Source organism: Coffea arabica, chromosome 5c (assembly GCF_036785885.1).
Source record: "Coffea arabica cultivar ET-39 chromosome 5c, Coffea Arabica ET-39 HiFi, whole genome shotgun sequence".
Lineage (NCBI taxonomy): Eukaryota > Viridiplantae > Streptophyta > Magnoliopsida > Gentianales > Rubiaceae > Coffea > Coffea arabica.
The window spans coordinates 34,340,213-34,361,855 of NC_092319.1; the positions used below are offsets into that span (position 1 = coordinate 34,340,213).

The 21,643-nt window shown below is 35.5% G+C and overlaps 1 pseudogene; it reads left to right on the forward strand.

The window, feature by feature from the left end:
* Nucleotides 1-21,643, forward strand: part of LOC113689307 (CYP enzymes assisting alcohol dehydrogenase-like) — a 40,114-nt pseudogene that overhangs the window by 12,245 nt on the left and 6,226 nt on the right.

The following is a 21,643-nucleotide window of genomic DNA, read 5'->3' on the forward strand; positions in this document are numbered from 1 at the left end:
TGGGTCAAGGACAACATTGACGGTCCGATGACAAGATCAAGATCCAAGAAGGTGAAGGAAGCTTTACAAGCCTTGATCATTCACCATACAAGCAAGGAGCAAGTTAGGTTTGAAAATTTGATGGACCATGACGTTACTTTGTTCACTTGTACGTTTGAAGTGAAGGAATGATCTCATACTTGTTAGTTTAGCTGGTAGTTGTTTTAAGACTGTCTAGTTTAGTAGTTGTTAGGCATTAAGTATTTTATTACTTATTGGATCTTATCGGAAAGTTTTAAAGAGCTGGCTCTTTAAGTTCTTTATGCGGACCGAATTTCTTTCAGGTTTATGTGGGCCGGATTTTTGCCCTAGTTTTAGCCTATAAAAAGGCACCTATTGTATGCGTGAAAAGACAGAATTTTTTACAACCAGAAATCGTGAGGAATTTTCCTTCAAGTTCTTAATCGAACTTACTTTTGAATTCTTGAGTTCATTGCTTAGGATTCAAATCTGACTTTATCGATTAGTTTGTTCCCTAATCGTGGTGTCTCTTCATCCATCATTATTTGCTTAAGGTTGCTGATTGCCTTTGTGTGTCAGAGGTCTTGAGTTCATGAGATCAATCGAGTTCAATTTCCATTGGGAAAAACGATCCAACTCTGATAATTACAAGGTTGGGAGGTTCTAGGAGGGTTTTCCCCTAAGGTTGCTCATCAGTTTGCATCTCCCGCCTGAATCCATTTGATCCTCGATTTCTGACGCCAAAATTCACACTCAATTGCCAGTTGCTGCATGTATGCCGTTCTAGCCTCATGGTAGGCAATCTTAGACATCACTGTCCTCTCCATGTCGTACTGCCGCTCCGCTGTACACATCACTTTCTCAAGATCCGCCACCCTAGTGCCAATGTGTCCAAACACCTCCTTATTCCATGCCCTCAGCTTATCCCTAACCGTGACCAGTTTACGGTAGAACTCTGACATTGTATGTGCCGGGCCACCTGATACCCATGCCCCCTCAACAACTCCATGGAAAGAGGCATGGCGTGGCCACACATTGAGGTCCTAGAAGGCCGAGGTCATCTGTCTCCCCGAATCGCACTTAATCAAGAGGGGTGCATGATCCGATCTTCCCCTAGCAAGGTACAATACCTTTGATACATCATACAACTCAGCCCATTCACGATTCATCAGTACCCTATCCAATCGCTGCCAAATAGTCCCATTCGTCCATGTAAACTGCGCTCCCTCAAAATCTATTGAGACAAGACCACAGTTAAAATCGTTTAATTGAACTCTTCCATGTTTCGAGGGAGGTACCTCCCCCCAGCCGCTCTGAGGCCTCTGATATGATGTTAAAATCACCAGCCAATATCCAGGGTCCTTGGCGTGACGACGCCAACCCCTCCATGGCCTCCCAAAGAAGTCGCCGAGCGACCCCTGTGCACTTGGCATAGATTGCCGAAAGAAAAATTGTACCAACGGAAGTGCTAAACTCCATATCCACTAACTGATCTGCGAACATGTTAAATGATATGGTAAGAGCAAGGTCCCATAAAACCCAGATCTTACAGTCCACAAATGAAGCTACCGACCTACAACCTACAAACCTTTTCACAAAGTCCAACCGCTCTTCATCTGACATAGGCTCCTACAAAACCAGAAGCTTCACATTAAAATCAAATTTCAACTTTTTTAAATATCGGAGTGAGTCCATCTTTGACGCACCCCGTATATTCCATACCAGAAAATTAATGGGACCTAACATTGGAACGTAGTGCGTACCTCTTTTGAGTTTCCCCACCTACTGCAGATGTTTTTGGGAGCTTGCCCACTTCTTCTGACCCTCTTGTGTTACCCACCTATTCCAATAGCTGATTATCCAATGGATCAAGTGCCGATGATACCCTCCAATTTTGTACCAGCTTGCTTGAATGTTCCAACTGCCGTGTCAACTGCGCATGCATCACCTGCAGCTCCTGACATCGCAGCGTCTTTGTAGTCTCTCCACGCACTGGGCTCAATGACCGAGCACCTCTAAGATTTCTAGCCCTCAACTCCCCTACCTCATCGCCTACCCTAGCAAGGACCCCAAATGAATTTCGGAGCTGAATTTTCGACACCATTGTCGCATGACCAGCCCCCTGCCACTCCATCTTGTCGAGCAGTAATGCATCCATGCCCCTCACGTCTACCTCCTGCACTCCAGCCCCAACCACTTGTGTCTCGCCCAGCCCAACCCACCATTCATCTTGATTAGTCCTTGACACGTTTAGGAGAGAAAAATGAAAGAATCATGCTACTAATCTCGCGACTTTGCATCAAAATCTTCATTTTTCTTCCCTTGTTATCTTGCAGGTCTCTTGTTTGAAACCTTAGTTGCATAATTTTGTGTTGGGTTTGGAGTATTTGTGGCTGGTTGCCGTATTATTGAATCGAGCCTTTTTATTTCACGAAAAAGGGCTTCATTTTTTCTTTGCTACATAAGATTAAATGATGGCTTTTGATGTTATATTCATTCCGGATGATGATGGGTTCTTCATACCAACCATATAAGAAAGTTGTAGCAACTCTTCCAGATTTTCATGCTCTTATGCGAAACCTTTCTGTTTAGAAGTCAGAATCTTATGTTGGAAAGGGAAAAGAAAGCTTTGTGGTCTTGATACATTGAGTCAATTCTTGGTTGAGTATATTAGAACTCTTATAAGGGGCCGAGAGTTGTTGGAATAGGGTTGGAGCTCTCTACTTTGTTGTAGCAATGTTGACAGGTCATTTATTTTGTTGCTGAAGCTCTTGGTTTGCTTGAAGTTTGTGGTTTGCTTGTTGTTTGATTGGTGTACCATGTACATGTTTACCGCAAGTTTCTTTCTTTTCATCTTTGCTGCATTTTTCATAACTAGTTGCATTATTGAATCTGATGGAAATAGGTAATTGTATTTTGGGTAATGTTAACAATGGGTTGAAGTTATTGCACTTGGGTTTGGTTGATGAATTAGTAGGTTTGGTTTGAGTAACTTAGCATGACCATGTTTCGGCTGAATGAGAAAAGTTACAGAAAGAATAGTGGCTGGGAAATTGCAGAAGCATAAGCTTATTCGAAGCTTTGCATGGGAATTTTCTAAAAATCACATTTTGACCCCTATGCTTTTAAATAATTCTGATTTGGCCCGAAATTTGAGAAAATAAAACCAATTTTGCCCCTTTTAATTTTGATTTGCTTTGGCATACTTTAATATGATTTTTGGATAGATTGTTTAGGAATTTTAGGAAGAAATTTGAAGTTTAATAATTTTTGATAGATTTATAGCTTTATTTGGATTTTAGTAAAATAATTAAAATTTGGGTAATATTTTGTTCTGGGTTTGATGAGAGGGTTTTGATTTATTTTTGTGAATTTTAGTTTTTATTTTGGTAGACTTCATCTTAAGCCCTTTATTTTATTTTATTTTAATTTAGACCCTTAACATTTGTAATAATAATAATTTGACCCCTCAAACTTCTTTAATTCTTCCAATTAAGTCCCCACTTGCTTTCAATTGCTTAAATATGGGTTGTTTACTTTCATTTAAATACTTTAATTGATTCAATTTCATATTTATTTCCATCTCTTATAATTATTTGTTGATTAAAGTGATGCCTTAATCATTTTTTTGTATTGGAGGATAAATAAGAGAAATTTCATTTCGTTAGATCACCAATTCAAGGGAGGTATACTCTACACTTTATTTTGATTTTACCTGATCCTATGTGCTCCTATGTGACTTTATGTGAATAATTGCATGCCTTTTGAATGTTTTTATTTTATTTATTTATTTAGTCATTTTATTTGTTTTTATTTAGTATATTTATTTTAATTTAAATTTGATTATTTGAGAGGCAATTAAATGTGAAATTGTAATAGTTAGGCCATTTTATTTTATTTATTCTTTTTCCCGTTTTTTAAGATTGTAGATAGGGCCCCCAAATGTAATAGTTAGGTCTCTGTTTGTTTTTATTTGTATGTGTGTTTTACATGCTTGTGTGTTTATGTGTTAACTCGCTTTCTTAGGGTTTTTGCATCTATATATCATGCTTATGTGCTATGTGTTTTATGTGATATTATGTGTTTAATTATTTTTATTATGTTTACTTGATTTGTTTAGTTATAATAAATGCATGACGTCACCACACTAGTCCAACGCTAGTTGTGGCCCTATTTCCTCTATTTTTCGCTAGTACAATGCTAATGAGAACTTGTAGACATGCGCCAGTCCAATGCTAGACCCTTAGGGGCCGTCCCGCGCTAGATCATGTTTGTGTGACAAATCACTACATTTCATGCATATTTTCTACTTTTTTAGGATCCTTACTATTTTTGCATGATACTTCCCCTATATATGTATCCCTTATCCCATATTTTCCCTACATATATATCTCTCTTATCTTCTTGTGCGAAACATGACATGTAGACTTACATTCCATTTAATAAAATTAAAATTAGATTAGATCATTTGCTTGATTAGATAGGAGAAAACCCCTTGAACATGGGATATGAACGAGTATGGCTCTCTAGTCTTAGCACGCTCGTATTCCCTCAATTAAAGGGAAAAATTAAAATCACGAATATTAGTTCCCCACATCCATTATGATGCATTCTCTTAGGTCATGTATATTTGTATATTATTATTTTTCTTCGAGTCTCACTTTTGTAAATTCCGTGACCTCTTCAAAGAGTCACTTTTGGACATCGCAATTAATGCGATTTGCACCAATAAGTTTTGAAGAGACATATTGACCCTTCCGATATACATTAGGTCTAGATTTGCATTTATATAGCAACATCCAAATGTGATAAGTTTTTAAATTAAATTAAGAAAATTTTTGACTAAATCACGCAACTAGCCTTAGTTAGGTTGAAAGGGTGTTTTGGATTTTATCCTTGCCTTCTCTTCCTTCAACCGTGACTCCCAACCCTTTTTCTCTTGATTTTTGCAGAGTTGGAGTCGTTTAAAAAGGGTTTTATTTACTTAAAATTCATTTTAGGTGACTTGGTACACCTTAACTCAATACCAAGTGGCGACTCCTATTTTTTATTAAAAATTCTTTTTAAACTATTATTTTGGGTCAAAATCGTCGCACTTTTAAACCCCATTTTAGCCCTTTTTTTATTCATTCTCTACAAACCAACACTCATTTTTTCACTCAAAATTAATCAAAATTCAATTTTATAAACCCGTGATTTTTATTTTTCATTAAAAATGGGGCGCGACAATCATGAGACAAATATGCGAGTTTGGTTCACTCAATCTAAAACAAACCTTTTTAAAGAGAATTTGTGAGGCCTACATGTGTGTCCCAGGGTGCACTGATACATCTGGTCTAATAACAAACTTTCTGAAAGATTGTAATATGATTTGTCATCCCAAACTCTACACCGAACTTCCTGAATGCACTAATAGATAAATACATGGAACCTTCTTCAATCTGTTTCGTTATTCCCCTAGAACTTAACTTTTGGACGCAACACAAGCAGTTCAGGGTGCTCGAGTGCACGGAACAGCACAAAATATAGGCATTGACATCAACAAAAACAAGCGCGAAACTGGGGAGGCTTTTGGAATAACATCATTATATAGACCCCAAAACCATTGGTGATGAATCCATCTCAAAAAGGGTGAAAGAGATGACTAATGGTTGAGGAGTGGACAAATAGCTTTGAATGCACGGAGGTCCTTGACTTGGTTAGCGAAGCTCTGAAAACCACTAAAGTAGTAATTAACTGTCCCATAACACAACCATAGAGTATAGTATTTGAAACTGGCAAACTGCTACTAATTCCAAGTTACTTTTTTCCTGGTGATTTGCTATCAGGGATTAGGGAAACTGATAATGATCTATAATTACTACTACGTACAAATCTTAATTAGACAATTGCAAGTTAACAAATGGAGAAAATTCACTAAATACTTGAGTTTAGGGATGTAGATTCTACTTATGGCATAAACAACACAAATGAATAGATTTACCTCTTATTACAACCCTTGTTTAACTAGGGATTCATTACCAATATTATCAAATCTCATTCTCATGATAAAATGGCCTAGATGTAGTCTAGTTTTCCCTATTCTCATGGTGAATAACTAGATCTACTCTTGTTTCCATCATGAAATGCATGTTAATCCACTTAAGTGTACCTCTATTCTCATGAGTCTACACATCAAGCTCTACTCATGTTGTTCCATCATTATTACCAATTTTCATTGATAATAACAACTAAGAGCTTGCTATTGGTGATCAAGCAACAACAAGTGATAAGCATGCACAAGTAAACAATTTAATACAAAATGTAACAAGTGTAAATCATATTCACTGCATATCAAGTAGCCATAAGTTTCATCTACTCCCTAGATTTAGAAATTTAGCTACTTATGTAAGATATAACATGTAAGCTCATAGCTTCATCGCATAAACACATCATGAATCACAAGTAAAAGATAGACTAAAGAAAGCTTAGCCAAGGTTAATGAAAAATCTCCCAATGATCTTCAATTTTTTCAACAAAATAGTGTACAATGAAGTCTCCAATTGTTCTCACAAAAGTTACTAGCTAGAGAGAACAAGACAAGACTAACTTCTAAGTTCTCCTAGTAAAATCTCATATGAACTACTTCTAATATCTTCTACTCCCTTCTTCTAATGATTCTAACATCTAATTTTTAAGAGAGTAAAAAATATGGGCTTTTGACAAGACATAAAGCTCATTTCCTCTTCTTTTTTGGATCAGAAGCATGTGTAGCCGAAATTCTCTCTCCAATTATAGATGGAAAGTAGTGTGCAAACAAGGCAAGTAGCTGAGCAAGTTGCTAAAATTAGGCTATAATACGTGACTTGAGAATACGTGATTACAACCCACGTATTGCCAAGTCACGTATTCAATTCTATGCACTTGACTCCACTTCAACTACTATACTCTCAATGATAGAAGCTGAACTAACTCTTGGGCAAAATATAAAAGTTGTAACTATTTGAGTTAGATTTCTAATGCTTCAAAAAGCATTCAATTTAGAGCTCTGTGGACCAAGATATGATCAAAATACTATCACCTGGTTAGAGCTCAGTTCCAGCACTCGACCATGCACATGTGCTTCTGTACTTCGACTTTTTGACCAGGAAAACAACTGAATTGGATTTCGATGTCTTCATACCAAATGTAGATCTATCTTTTAGATTCAAAATGATATAAAGATTACCTCGATCCAATCATTGAAGCGCAAGATATTGCCGAAATACAAAGATGTGTCAAAATTATCTTCACTTGTATTTCTTCATTTGAATGTTTTGCACTTCATGTCTTCTTGAACCCTCTTCCAATGACCAATTATCATCCAATTATTTTCTCAATTCGTGTCATTTGATGATTGACTCATTAAACCTACAAAAACATGAAATTTTTGCCATAGAAATTCAATGTTTGTCATTTAAACCATAAAATGCATATCTTTACCAAAACCCTAGTTAATTAGTTATAAAACTAGTTAAAATACACCAAATCCAACTAATAAAACACACTAAAAATACATAAAATATATACTTGTTAAATACCCCCATACTTGAACCATTACTTGTCCTCAAGCAATAAGAAATACTAACCAACAATGATCAAAAATCTTGAAAGTAAACATATGTGCACCATTCAACTCATTTCCTCAAAACAAGATAAATAACCATTATGCCATTAATCCTCGTACTCATAATATCAAGTAATGGAGAGCAAATTATACCATAATTTTGGCTAGTTCAACTCAATTCCTCATCCTTACCCAATTTTACAAACAAGTAACTTATATGGTCAATAAAATGCTTCCTAAACCCATAATCATCTTCTTATTCAACTTAGAGGGATTTATTCATATAATATAACTAAATATTACTCAAGTTATTAAAGTTCATTTTTACGTGAAAATCGACATTTTTAGATGAAGATTGCCGGTTATTCAACACTTCACATACTCAAGTTGCTCTGCATACTCTTAATTCCAGTATCGTTTTACGTAAAAGTCAACATTTGTAGATGAAGACTTCGAATTACTAAGCACAAGAACCATTAGACAAGTCTTATTCTCTTTCTTTTTTCTTTTTTCATTTTTTTTCTACTTTCTATTTTTTTTCAAAGCAAAGATAATAACATTTCCTCAATAGAATAATCATGAGAAGAGTATTGCAATTATTGACCATATTTATCACTTAACTTATAAAATCAAGTAAAGAGAAGAAATTTCATCAAATTTTCAAAATATAGCCATAATTTTCTCCACTTTGCAAGATATACTTCCTATAAATACACAAATTATAATCACATAATAGTTATTTTCAAGTTAAATGAGAAAACAAGTATCCAAATCACATATATTTATATCAAAAGTAGAAAGAATTTGAATTACTAATGGTATGGAACTTGTTACCCCTTAGATAAAATCGAAAAAATTTGAAACATTTTTGGAGCAATTTTGCAAATTTGAACAAGATTTTAAAAAATTTTGATAGAGTTTCTCTTTAAAACTGGACGAAACTCCCTGCTAGAAAGCCCAAAAAAGATGACATTTAAGCACAAGAAATATTTCCAATAACATGTCCAAACATAGTAACATCTAACAGATAATTGTCCCCCCACACTTAACATACACATTGTCCTCAATGTGTAGGGAAAAGAAAAGAAACAAAAATAAGAACAAGGTACTCCCCCAATGGAGATGGCTGCTATCTAATTCAACCTTGAATCATGAACTATCGACCGATCAACTATCTACTAAAAACTGCCACACGTTTCAATATTCAAAATAATAAATGCAAGGTAAACATCCCTTGCAAAAAAGTTAGAACAAACGACAACAACCACAAAGAAAATAAAACGGAACACAAAGATAAAGAAACTAAATCCGGCAGAACTTCAGGCGTCACTCTCGTCATCTCGCGGGGGAGGTAGAGGAATGCCCAAGTGAGTCTCAATACGCTCAATGCGAGTGTCCATCCTCCCCAACCGGTAATCGATGTCATCTAAGCGAGTGAAATGCCTTTGCCAATTGGATTGAGGATGATGCACTGGAGGAGGTGGTGGTGGAGCAGAGATGGATGGACCAGCCTCACCGCCACCATGCCGTGCCTTGGAATGCCGTTTCGTAAGTGGATGGTGGACAGCTGCCACGTCAACGCCCATGCTTCGTAGTGAGGTAAAAGTTAACTTGGCACTCGGGCAAACAACTTGTCGTGCAACTCCAGTTAAATTAACCCCCATCCGTTCGAACACCAATGTGAGTAGGCGAGGGAATGCCAATTTGAAAGAGGTTGTCCGACGCCTCACCGTAGACCGTATGTAGCTGATGATGATGTTTGGCAACGGAATATGGGCATATGAGGTCTCCTAGTTATGGAACATATAGTCAAGGAAGTAGATATCACTTTTCCTGACCATACTATGACCCGTCTTCTTAGCTATCACATTATTTGTCATCATATAAATAATGAAACGATGGCGAACGTCAAAAACACTAGCAATTATCGTCTCTTTCCTCGAAGAATGAAAAGGTTGGTATTCTAGACCAAACCTTGCCATGGCATGTGATGGATCCCACCTCTTATTGGGAGCGACGAATCCCTTCTTCAGATCGATTGTTGGACCTTGGTCGCGATAACCCAAAATTGCTGCCAGACGCTGCCGTGACAAGGAGATGCACGTTCCAAGGACCCAAGATTCTACCAATTCGCCACTATACCTTGCTTTGTTGATGATATTGGCATAAAACTCGCGCACTAGCTCCAGATAGTAGTAAGTGGGCAACTGGAGAATCGGCGCCCAACCAAATTAGTCAAACGCCTCCGCAATTTGAAATGCAATTTCAACCTCGGAGCTCACATGCTTTTCGAACAAGAACTCCAGGTTAGCATGTGCTTTATACCACTCCTGGTGCTGCCGCGTGGAAAACCGTGCGCTATCAAATATCACTAGCTAGGTATGTCGCGCAGTTCTCCCCCGTTGATGTCGAGGAGCAGGTGGAGGTGAAGGGGATCGTGGCTCCTCTTCAATGTCCTCTACTTTTTCACTATTTTCCATTTCTTCAATCTCTTCACTACTCGAGGAAGAATATACCACTTGTTATCCTCTTGTCATAGTACCTACAAAAATTCAATCAATCCATATACTATAACATATCTCACACACTGATAATAATGCATGTCAAATAGCCAAAATCGGCGCAAATAACCATAAGTTCATATCCCTATGTCATAAAGAGTTAATTGAGTATTCAAAAACGTCCAACTATATAACAAGAGAGACATGATTGTAAAATTGCCAAAGATTGCAAACATCATAATTTACTCAAAATAGTTAACAATCATATCCCAATCAATGAAATTAGTGTTAATCATGATTATAGCAATCGGTAATTAACAACAATAATGCACAGTTAGTTATAATCATGTTTAAGCGAAAATTATCCTAATAACTGACAAAATCATTCAAATTTCTCACTGTACATAATGCACATGCTAAACATCATCAACCAATCATTTTATACCATAATTATTGATCACCAATGGTTTGAAAATATTTCACGCCAACTTTCTAATTTTAGCCAAATATAGCAATTTAAAATTTTAAAGAACTATTAATCATTAATTTGCTACATTTGAACATGTACACATGCTTAAACAACCTTAATAAACATTATTGAGGCCAGAAACAATAATATATATCATCAAAAATTTGGAATTAAAAGATGTCAGAAAACTCAGGAAATTAAAAAATATGAACTTCTAAAATACGAAAATTTGATGAAGAAACTTAGTTCAATCACGTAGAAGAATATTTGGTAATGCTAAATATATGAAAAACCCTATGAAGCATCCACTAATTAACCTCTAATTGAAGAAATTAACAACTAGAAATCCTAGTCTTCAATATCCTTAAAATTGATTTTTAGGTGTTTTTGTTGGATTTTAATCGGTTAGAAAGGATATATAATAGTCAATAGGTGTTGGGTGGGTGATTTTTAGCCAAGATATGCAGCAAAATGGAGTTTTATGAATTGTATGTAAGAAGAGAAGAGAAAATGTGAGTAGAAGGCAGTGGAAGAATGAAAAACTGCAGTTCGCGTATTCTGCTTTTATGCTCGAGAAGTCAATACGCGACCTACAAGTCGTGTATTATGAGTCACGTATTATGCTTTATAGGTGCGGATTGTAATACGTGATTAGTGCATACGCGACTTGTAGGTCGCGTATTTCTGGTTATCGCGTATTCTTCTTTGCAGATACGGATTGTAATACGCGATTAGTGAATAAGCGACCATAGGGTAACGTATTTATGATGATCGCGTATTCTCCTTTGCAGGTGCAGAATGCAATACGTGGCCTTTAATACGCGACATACTAGTCACGTATTGGGTCTCGTTTTCTGTTTTTCTACAGTTTTCTGCAGAAATTCATACTTAACCAATTTTTCAATTATTACCCCCAAGAACTCAAAATGCATTTTAAACCATTCTTTTGCCAATTTTAACATTACATGCACATGTAAAATGATAAAAACATGCATTTTACCCCTTTTTAACGGATCGAAAACACCTTTAACAAAAAATTGTGAGGTTGAGTTCGTCAATCAAACTTCGCCTTTTCCGACTCGAATGGCCATCCTTGCTTCCGTTTGCCAAATCTATCACACAAAAATAATAAACTAACTTAATTACATGCGTTAAACATAAAATCATACCAAATTAACATCCTTAACAAAAACATTGGATTGCCTCCCAGCTAGCACTTTTGTTTATAATCATTGGTTCGACTTAAAAGATTTGGATCTTTAAGTCGAAGAAGAGTCACCGACATATGTCCTTTGGGAACGATTTTGCCCCCCAAGTAGGGTTTCAATATTTTTCCATTGACTTTGAATCGTTCGTTTCTTGCATTAACTACTTCAACGGCTTCATAAAGAAACACTCGAGTGACTTCAAAAGGTCCCGACCACCTTGACTTTAGTTTTCCCGGAAACAACTTAAGGCGTGAGTTGTATAATAGCACTTTTTGCCCCACCTCAAATTCGCTCAGTTCAAGTAGTCTTCTCCCACCTGCAAGACGTAAATCTATGTTAATCGCTTTCATTGCCCAATATGCTTTATGTTCAATCTCTACAGGCAAATGACAAACTTTTTCAAATACTAATCGATACGGCGACATCCCCAAAGGTATCTTAAATGCCGTTTGATACGCCCATAATGTATCATCCGGACGTCTCACCCAATCCTTTCTTGATTTATTCACCGTTTTCTCCAAGATGAGTTTAATCTCTCTGTTGGCTAACTCAGCTGGTCCGTTTACTTGTGGGTGGTATAGTAGTGATGTCTTGTGCTTATAACCATACTTAAACAATAAAGAGTCAAAATGCTTTCCTTCACCATTTACTATGGTCTTAGGAATATCAAACTGACAAAAAATGTTATTTTTAAGTAATCTAAGCACCACCTTAGTATCATTCATAGGTGAGGCAATTGCCTTCACCCATTTAAACACATAATCGACCGCCACTATGATGTACTTATTGTTGAAAGAGTTAGGAAATGGTCCCATAAAATCAATATCCCACACATCAAATAACTCAACTTCTAAGAAAGTAGTTAAGGACATTTCATATTTTCTAGAAATATTTTCGGTTCTTTGACAAGCATCACAACTTTTAACATATTTCCGAGCATCTCGATACATGGTATGCCAATAAAATCCCGATTGCCAAAGCTTAACTACGGTTTTAGAAGTGCTAAAATGACCTCCCGTTTCTAAATTATGACAATAAAACAAAATATCACGTACCTCCTCTTCAGGAATACATCTTCTTATCATACCATTAACACAATGTTTATAAAGCAATGGTTCCTCCCAAAAGTAACTTTTAACATCATGCAAGAATTTCTTTCTTTGATGAAAATTCAAACCCTTCAGAAGTACCCCACTTATCAAAAAATTAGTAAAATCTGCATATCATGGGGACTTGGTTAGTGCAAGAACAAACTCATCTAAAAATTCTCTTTAATTGGAACTTGATCATCAATAGGGATATATTCTAATAGCGATAAATGATCCGCCACCAAATTCTCCGATCGTTTTTGTCTCAAATTCCTACAATAAGAAAATCCAACGAATTAAGCGCGATTTTGCATCTTTTTTATAGAGCAAATATATAAGAGCTGAATGGTCCATATAAATGATAACTTTAGATCTTACTAAATAAGATTTAAATTTATCTAAGGCAAATATCACCGTCAAAAGTTCTTTTTCCGTGGTTGCATAGTTAATTTGTGCTTCATTGAGCACTTTACTTGTATAGTAAATCACATGCAACCTTCCTTCCTTTCATTGACCTAACACAGTTCCTATTGCATAGTCGCTTGCATCACTCATCAACTCAAATGATAGCGACCAATCCGATGACGTTATAATCAGTGTTGAGGTCAACTCCTTTAACCTATCAAAAGCCATTAAACAATAATCATGAAAATGAAATGGAGCATCTTTACATAGTAAATCACATAATGGTTTAGCTATCTTGGAAAAGTCCTTAATAAAACATCTATAGAAACCCGTATGTCCAAGAAAGTTTCTTATCCCTTTGACATTGGTTGGAGGTAACATTTGGTCAATCTCTTCTATTTTGGCTCCGTCCATCTCTATTCCTTGAGATGAAATCCTATACCCAAGAACAATTCCTTCTCGAACTATAAAATGACACTTCTCCCAATTAAGCACAAGATTCGTGTGAGGACCCGAATTTTATTTATTTTAACTCTATTTTATTGGTTTATTTAATTATTTATTCACCCATTTTCTCCGAATAATTTGTTTCAATCATTTTAAATCTATTTACATGGAACAAGGTCTCACTAATATTTTTAAAACGTTCCGTTAGCAAAAATTAATTTTCTACGACTCGTTTGGTAAGGAATAGCGAATACATATTTTTCGAGATAATATTTGATCCAAGAGTGCAATAATCATGGAGAATTAAGAATGATTAATAGTAGACTAAGAAAAATTAATTGAGGGATTGGAGGTGAGTGAGTTCAAATTTTCGCTTTATCGCGCGCGTGTCGATAGTTTCTCGAAAGTCGTACCGCGAGACTAATTAGAAATTTGAGGATTTAATACTAGACTCAAGTATAAGTAATTACAATGTTAGGAGAATTACCTTAGAGGATTAGTGCATGAGTGTAACAAACAAGGGAAAAAATTGGTCGTACGAATCACTATTTCGACACTAGTGAGAGTTGACTTTTTGGCAAACTTAATAACCACTTTTCATCCAAGCTTCCCTCACAAGTTTCACCACACCAAACCCTCATCTCTCTCACCTCATTCGGCCAACCCAAAGGAGAAGAAAAGGGAAGAAAGGAACTTCATCTTCTAGCTTCGATTTGGCTTGCAAATCAACGTCCAACCATCAAACCTCTTGGAGATTCACTCTAGCTAGGAGAAAGAAGCAATCTTGTGGAGTTTCTTGGAGAAATTTTGGTGGAAAAATATGGTATTCATCTAGGTTTAAAGGGTAATCACTTCATCTCTTTAATCTTTCCAATTATCCAAAGTTTAACGGTTAATCTTCATGGGTTTGAAACCCTAATCGCATTTATAGGCTAAGGGACTTGAGGAACCATTTATCTCACTTTAAATCATAGGCTAGCTGTCTTGATGAGACCTCTAGGTAGCTGACTTGAGGCTTGACTGTTTGATTATGGTTTTTTATGTGATGAATGAGATGATTTTGGTTAGAAAGTGGAGAGAAATCAAAGGAAAGCCACGAAAGGAAGCTGGCCGAAATTCTGGTCATGTTGTTCTGTTTTAGTTTCAAAATTTTGATGCTTGGTTGACTGCTAAATTGATGGATATATGTTGTATTATGTGTGTAGAAAGTGTCTTTCAAAAATCGTATCAAATGGTTGCACAAAACTTGAGTTTTGGTAAAGATTCAAATCTGGAAAACGCCTAGCAGGGTAACCAAACAGTGGTTCTTTGTCCAAACATAACTTTTTGTGAAAAAGTCAAAATTGTGTTCTGTTAGTGGCATTCAAAACCAGCCATTTATAGCTTTCCAACGGTATAAAAATCCCCTACTAGTTCGTTTTGAGTGATCCGTAGCGACTCGGCAAAGTGGACTGTCCTGCTTTGCCAGTCTGTCAGAGAGAAACTGGGAAACTGCATCTTTTGGCTCGATTTTGTCCCACTTGTGAAAAGATTTTTAAAAATGATGTCTTCTGATGAATTGTAGCATTTGGAACCTAGTTTCCAACGCCATAAATCATTCTCAATTTGGATTTGTATAGAGTTAGATATGGTTTGATTTCAAAACTGCGACAAAGCTGGAAACTGAAAAATTTTCCCTTCCTTGTTGACCGAATGGCCAAATCTGTTTTGGGATGTTATATTTTGAAAATTTTAGAGTCATTTACCCATAAATTGTTCATTAAATGTTTCTAAAATCTTGGTTTCAAAAATGGAGCGAATTGGGGCTGATTTTGTTGGACAAAACTTTTGAAAAAAAAAAGAGAGATAGGGTTGGCAAATTAGCTTTGAAAATTTCACAAACTTTGGCCGTTTTGTTAACTGCCTTCCCGTGCAAGTTTTGCCTAAATTTTGATATAGAGGTAGTCCATATATGGAAGTTTAAGTGTACCAAATTTGGGATAATTTTAATGCCATTTCGATACCCAAATAATGCCCCAAATATTGCCCTTCAAAACTGGAAATCCACTGTTCAAGTCACGAAAATCAACCAATTTCAAACTGTTATATCTTGTTACTCAAAACTCTGAATTTAGTTTCACTTGTGTGTTTGAAACTTTGTTTGGAACCCTTATTGTATTATAAATTTCAAAAACTGATTCATTTCCTATGAATTTTACCGAATTTTCAAACATCGCTGAAAATCAAGACTGGTTCTATCTTCATTTTTGAACATACCAAATTCAAGATCTGATTTTACCAAATTTATCGCGCAAAGCTGAAATTCTTAATTTCTTAGGAAATAAGTTTTTAAGAACTTTTCATTTTCTTCTGATATTGATAGTTCGTTTGAAATCCGATTTCATGGAAGATACTAGTTCTCCCTTGTGACTTTAAACTCTCACTTTTGAATCTGAAAATTTAATAGAGTGAAACTCTTTTGAGACATTGTCCTACGTCTAAGCAAATGCACTTTTTTCCTTGAATAATAAGTGGTTGTGAATGTATGAGAGTGATTGTTTGTCGTTTTTCTTCAGGCGCTCAAGAGGATATTGAAGGAAACCTTGGAGCAGACTACTAAAGACTTTATTTGCTCACTTACTTTTGATTTGGTGAGTGTCAAGTGCATGAATTGTTGCTATATGCTGAATTGTTCCTTATTAATTGAGTATTTTGAAATTGTCAAGACGAGTGTGTACTTTATCGCACTCGTTCTCTTTTAAGTGAATTTATAATTGAATTATGTGAAGTGAATATTATATTTGTATTGAATTGATGTCGATTGGAGTGAATATCATCGACTTATAATGATATTTGTGTTGAATCGATGTCGATTGAAGTGAATTTCATCGACTTATACTTATAATTGTGGGGGACGCCCAAACTCATAGACTAACCTTGTGACTCGAGTCGACAAAGGTTTGGTCGAGCAGTTTGGTGAACCATGAGATAGATTTTTAAAGCATGATCTTTTGGAGAGATTTTGCTTGGCATACTCGAATAGTATTGCTTTTTCTAATCGACGTTCGAGCCCGATTAGGAGTGTAACGGTGGACGGAAACTTGACGTTAAGGGAAGTTCTACGGACTTAATACTTACCCGGTTGACGAAGTGTCATCACAGGGTGGTATTGGATCGAATCTCGATAAAGCAAGTGGAATCTAACTCCTGAGAGTTCTCGTATCCTTATTGATTGTGTTTTATTATTTATTGTGAATTACATGAACTTTCTAACTTTATCTTTTATACAAGTGTTATTGTTATTTGAACTATGTGTTTGCATGATTTTTTTGGCCTCACGAAGTGTTTGCTCACCCCATTAGTTTATTTTTCTTAACAGGAGATCGAAATAGAAAGAATTTTGGAGAAGCCGATTTGATTACTTTTGATTAGAATTTTGGATGTAGTCAATTAGTCGACTTCTAGTGGTTGTATTTTTTGGAAAAGTTGATGAACTTTTGAGAATCTTGTGATGTAAGATTTGAATATTTATATAAGGAAGTGACTTTTCTTTATTTTGGCTTTCATTATTGGTGGTGTATTGTTAAGTTTAAATTCGACTTGTATCGAGTCCTGGTAAGAGTTAGGCAGGTGTTCCGCGGGTACCCTTAGGTTCACCCTAGAGAGAAGTGGGGGCATCACAATTCTTCTCTTTGCGTCGCTGCAAAATCAAATCCAACTTATAAAGACAAAGGTCAAACGATGAGCCATATACAGAAAAATCATCCATGAAAATTTCTATAATTTTCTCTAAATAATCAGAAAAAATTGACATCATACAACGTTGAAATGTGGCAGGGCATTGCAAAGATCAAATGGCATTCGTCGAAAAGCAAATGTGCCATATGGACAAGTAAAGGTGGTCTTTTCTTGATCTTCGAGAGCTGTCGCTATTTGGTTATAACCTGAAAATCCATCAAGGAAACAAAAAAATTCATAACTAGCAATACGCCCCAATAACTGATTAAGAAAGTATAGGGAAAAGTGATCTTTTTCGTGTGACTGCATTTAACTTCCTATGATCAATACATACTTGCCATTCTATTACAAGTCTAGAGGGAATAAATTCATCATTCTTCCCTTTAACTATGGTAGTTCCACCCTTCTTTGGGACAACATGAATTGGACTTATCTAAACACTATCTGAGATAGGAAAGATTATACCCTCATCCAACTACTTGATAATTTCTAATCTTACCACCTCTTTCATGTTCGGGTTAAGCCTTCTTTGCATTTCAACCACCGATTTTTAATTTTCCTCCAAAAGAATGCAAAGCATGCATATAGAAGGGCTAATTCCTTGTATGTCGGAAATGGTCCATCCAATAGCCTTCTTGTGCTTTCTTAAAACTTGTAGCAACTTTTTACATTGCTCGTCTTTTAAGTAAGCATTGATGATCACCGGTAGAGTTTCATTGTCACCAAGAAACTCATACTTCAAGTGGCTAGGAAGTGGCTTGAGTTCAAGATTTGGAGCTTCTATTTCTGAAGGTGGTGGAAGTCCCTTTCCTTGTCCAAGATTTTCATACACACACCTCTTTCTATAAGAAGATTGTGCAGCCAAATATTGGGCCAATGCTTCACTTTCTTCATCATTCTCCTTTTGCATTCCTGCACTTATTAAGTAAAACTCAAGAGGATCAACATCAAGATTGATTTGATACATCTCTTTGGTCAGCATATCTATTGAGTCAATTAAACATGCATGATCGGTAAAAGAACGATATTTTTTCATTTCATTCAAATTAAATACTATCTCTTCTTCACCTATTTGAAATTTAAGCTTGCCATTTTTTATATCAATAATAGTATCGCAGTTGTTAAAAATGATCTACCTAAGATAATTGACATAGACATATCTTCCTCCATATCTAATACCATAAAATTCACCGAAATGATAAATTTTTTGCACCTTGATTAACATATTTTCCAAAACTCCTAGTGGATATCTAATAGACTTATCAACTAATTGTAAGGTAATATTAGTTCGTTTGAGCTCATGAAAACCTAATTGTCTAGCCACAGTTAGAGGAAATAAAGATACACTTGCACCAAAGTCACATAATATGTGACGGCCCAACCCTCTCCTAGGGCATACCCTAGAAGATAGCGGACCGCCTGCCTGGTTCTCATCAGGACTCATTCACTAACATTAATTTCAGAGTAACATATGATAAACTCTCACTAATCTTACATTAAGTTCAGAGATAACATATTTATAAACCAAAACCAAACGCTCAAAACTTTTACAATACCAAGTTCCCTACAAAAGTTCCAACCATAATAAGTTACTAAAGGATTTACAATCACAAAAGTCTTCTCGTTATCTATCTAAGATCCCTCGTTCGATCCCCGACCACCAACTCTTGTAAGGAAAACAAAACTAAAGGGTTGAGTTAAAGCTCAGTGAGGTTTGCCGAGTAAGTAACATTTAATAAACACTTAAATCAGCACAATTAAGCAAGTAGTGCACATTTCACTGTACAATCACTTTCAAAAAGATACGCACTCCTCCTGGGAGTCAATTCAATGTTATTGAGCATTCATTTCAGTGTCAAGAGACACTCATTTCAATATCATTGCACACTCATTTCAATGTCATTGTACACTACACCAATTCGCCTCCTTATGTCATCCAAAGCAATAAACAATCCCCTACATTCAATAATCAGTTCAATAATCTCCTAACTTCATGGTAATACTCGAGTATACCGAAACATTTACCCAAATCTTCTGTCCTATCCGACCAAGCCCTTTGCTAGCTTGAATAGTCCGTTGAACAAAGGATTTTGAGGCCCAATTTAGTCGATGCGGTAAAGTACGTATACGGCTTACATTCATGCATATTTACAATAATATTTAGTCAATTATCAACCTTCAAATTCAACTAAACCGAGTGCGATAAAATACACCTTCGACTTAGAAGGCGAGGGACAACTGAGATACATTTTACAATGAATCACTTAACAATATTTCATAATAAGCACATTTATCACATAATTGCACTTAAGTAAACATAAACAGTTAAACAGATAAATTCGGAAACACTCATTCAAAGTATTTGAATTCACTACTCAGTGCTTGGACCCTCCTCTAGTTCCTTCTCCGTCCTTGAAATAGTTATGGACTTATTAGTTTATTTATTATTTTCTCCAATGGTGAAGTTAAGGTTCGTATGATGATTTTAGCTAAATATATATAGGTGCATATAGGTATAGTTCAAGATGTTTAAATGCATACTTATATAGAGGGTTTTAAGATGATCTTCTTAATATTTATCTTATTCTACAACATCAAAGGCTCAAAATCTAGGTAGCTTTAATCTTTCAAGCCTTAAAGTTCCATATTTTACCAAAAATAAAGTAAGGTATAGTGGTTGTATGGCAATTTACATTTTATAATGATGGTTGGGATTTAGGTTCTAAGGATCATTTAAAAATCAAAAGGATCATTTTAGAAATCAAAGTTCAAAATTGATAAATTTTCTAGAGATTGGCACCTTAGTATTCCTATGAGCTTCCTTGATTATATCCTATATTTTGGATGAATTTTCACAAGTAAAATTGTTATAAGATGGTTCGAACGGGTTTTGGTCAGTTTTGGTTCAAGTTCGACTTTTAGAATTCAAGTTAAACTTAAAATCTAAGTACTTGTTTTTAGAAATGGTTCAAAACAGTTTTTCAGCAATAGGTAATCAAGTTTCTTCCTTTAGTTTGCTATATTCTTGCTTAAACTTCCTCAAATTCAAGGTCCATTTCACTATCATTCTGTTATAGATTATCTTGGGTTAAGACTTAGCTAAAATTTCCAGAAAAACTCAGCAATACAACCGAATCATCCAATCAACTCAAATCTATCAAAACAGTTCTGCATGCTTGACTAGCTCCCATTTCTTTCTCTAAGATTCAGTTATTTCCTTTCAAATTAGGACAACCATGAATATACGGAGTAAAACAGAGGATTAGGGTTGTTTTTGATGAATACATGCATAAATTTCAAGTTATGAAATCTAAAGTTGGAAAAACATAGCAGCACTCAGGTTCAAAGTTGAAATTTCCAGCCATATATCTTCACCAAAATTTCATTTAATGCATCAAACAATAACCAAATTTGACATGCATTCATCGCTGAGCATGATATAAGATCCCTAGTAGGATTTTCATCAAGAAATTCACTAAAATCAACATTTAGAAGCTATCTTCCATCCAACAAACATTCGGTCCAAGTGAGGGATTTTTCCCAATAAATTTCATTCAATCCATCCCAAATCAACATGCAATCTCATAAACTAAAATGAGGACATGCAGTTCCGAAATCCAACAAAACTTTCCAAGAAATTTCAGTTTTAGAACAAGAATTTCAACTAGACATCCATTGGACAAGCTAACAGCTGTCTCATAGTTTTGCAGTCCTTTTACAGCCTTTTCAGCCCTATTAATCGAGTTTTCTCCAAGAAAAACTAGCATGAAACACTAAGTAAGGATTATACTAAGTATATAATATGATTTTATAGTTACATTTCACCAAATTACCCACTTAAAATAAAAAAAACTCACTATCGGCTAAGCTGGAAATTTCCAGCAGCCATACAGTCCTCTAAATAAGGATTCCAGCCACAAAAGTCAAGCTTTTCACCATAGAAACTCACATGCATCACCCTATAAACTTTATACAAGACATAAAGCACGAATTCCAGCCATAATTCAACATAAAATCCATTTAAATTGAAGAGAAAACCTGACATCAACTAATTACCAGGCTAACGGATTTCCAGCTTTGAAGATTCAGGTTTCATGAGCCAAAAATGAAATATTTCTCTAGATATTTCGACATACATTCATTCCACCATATATTCTACTGTATATAGCATGTATTTACAACAAGTCCAGTCAAAATTTGAAGCAAAAGATGGCAAAATGCAA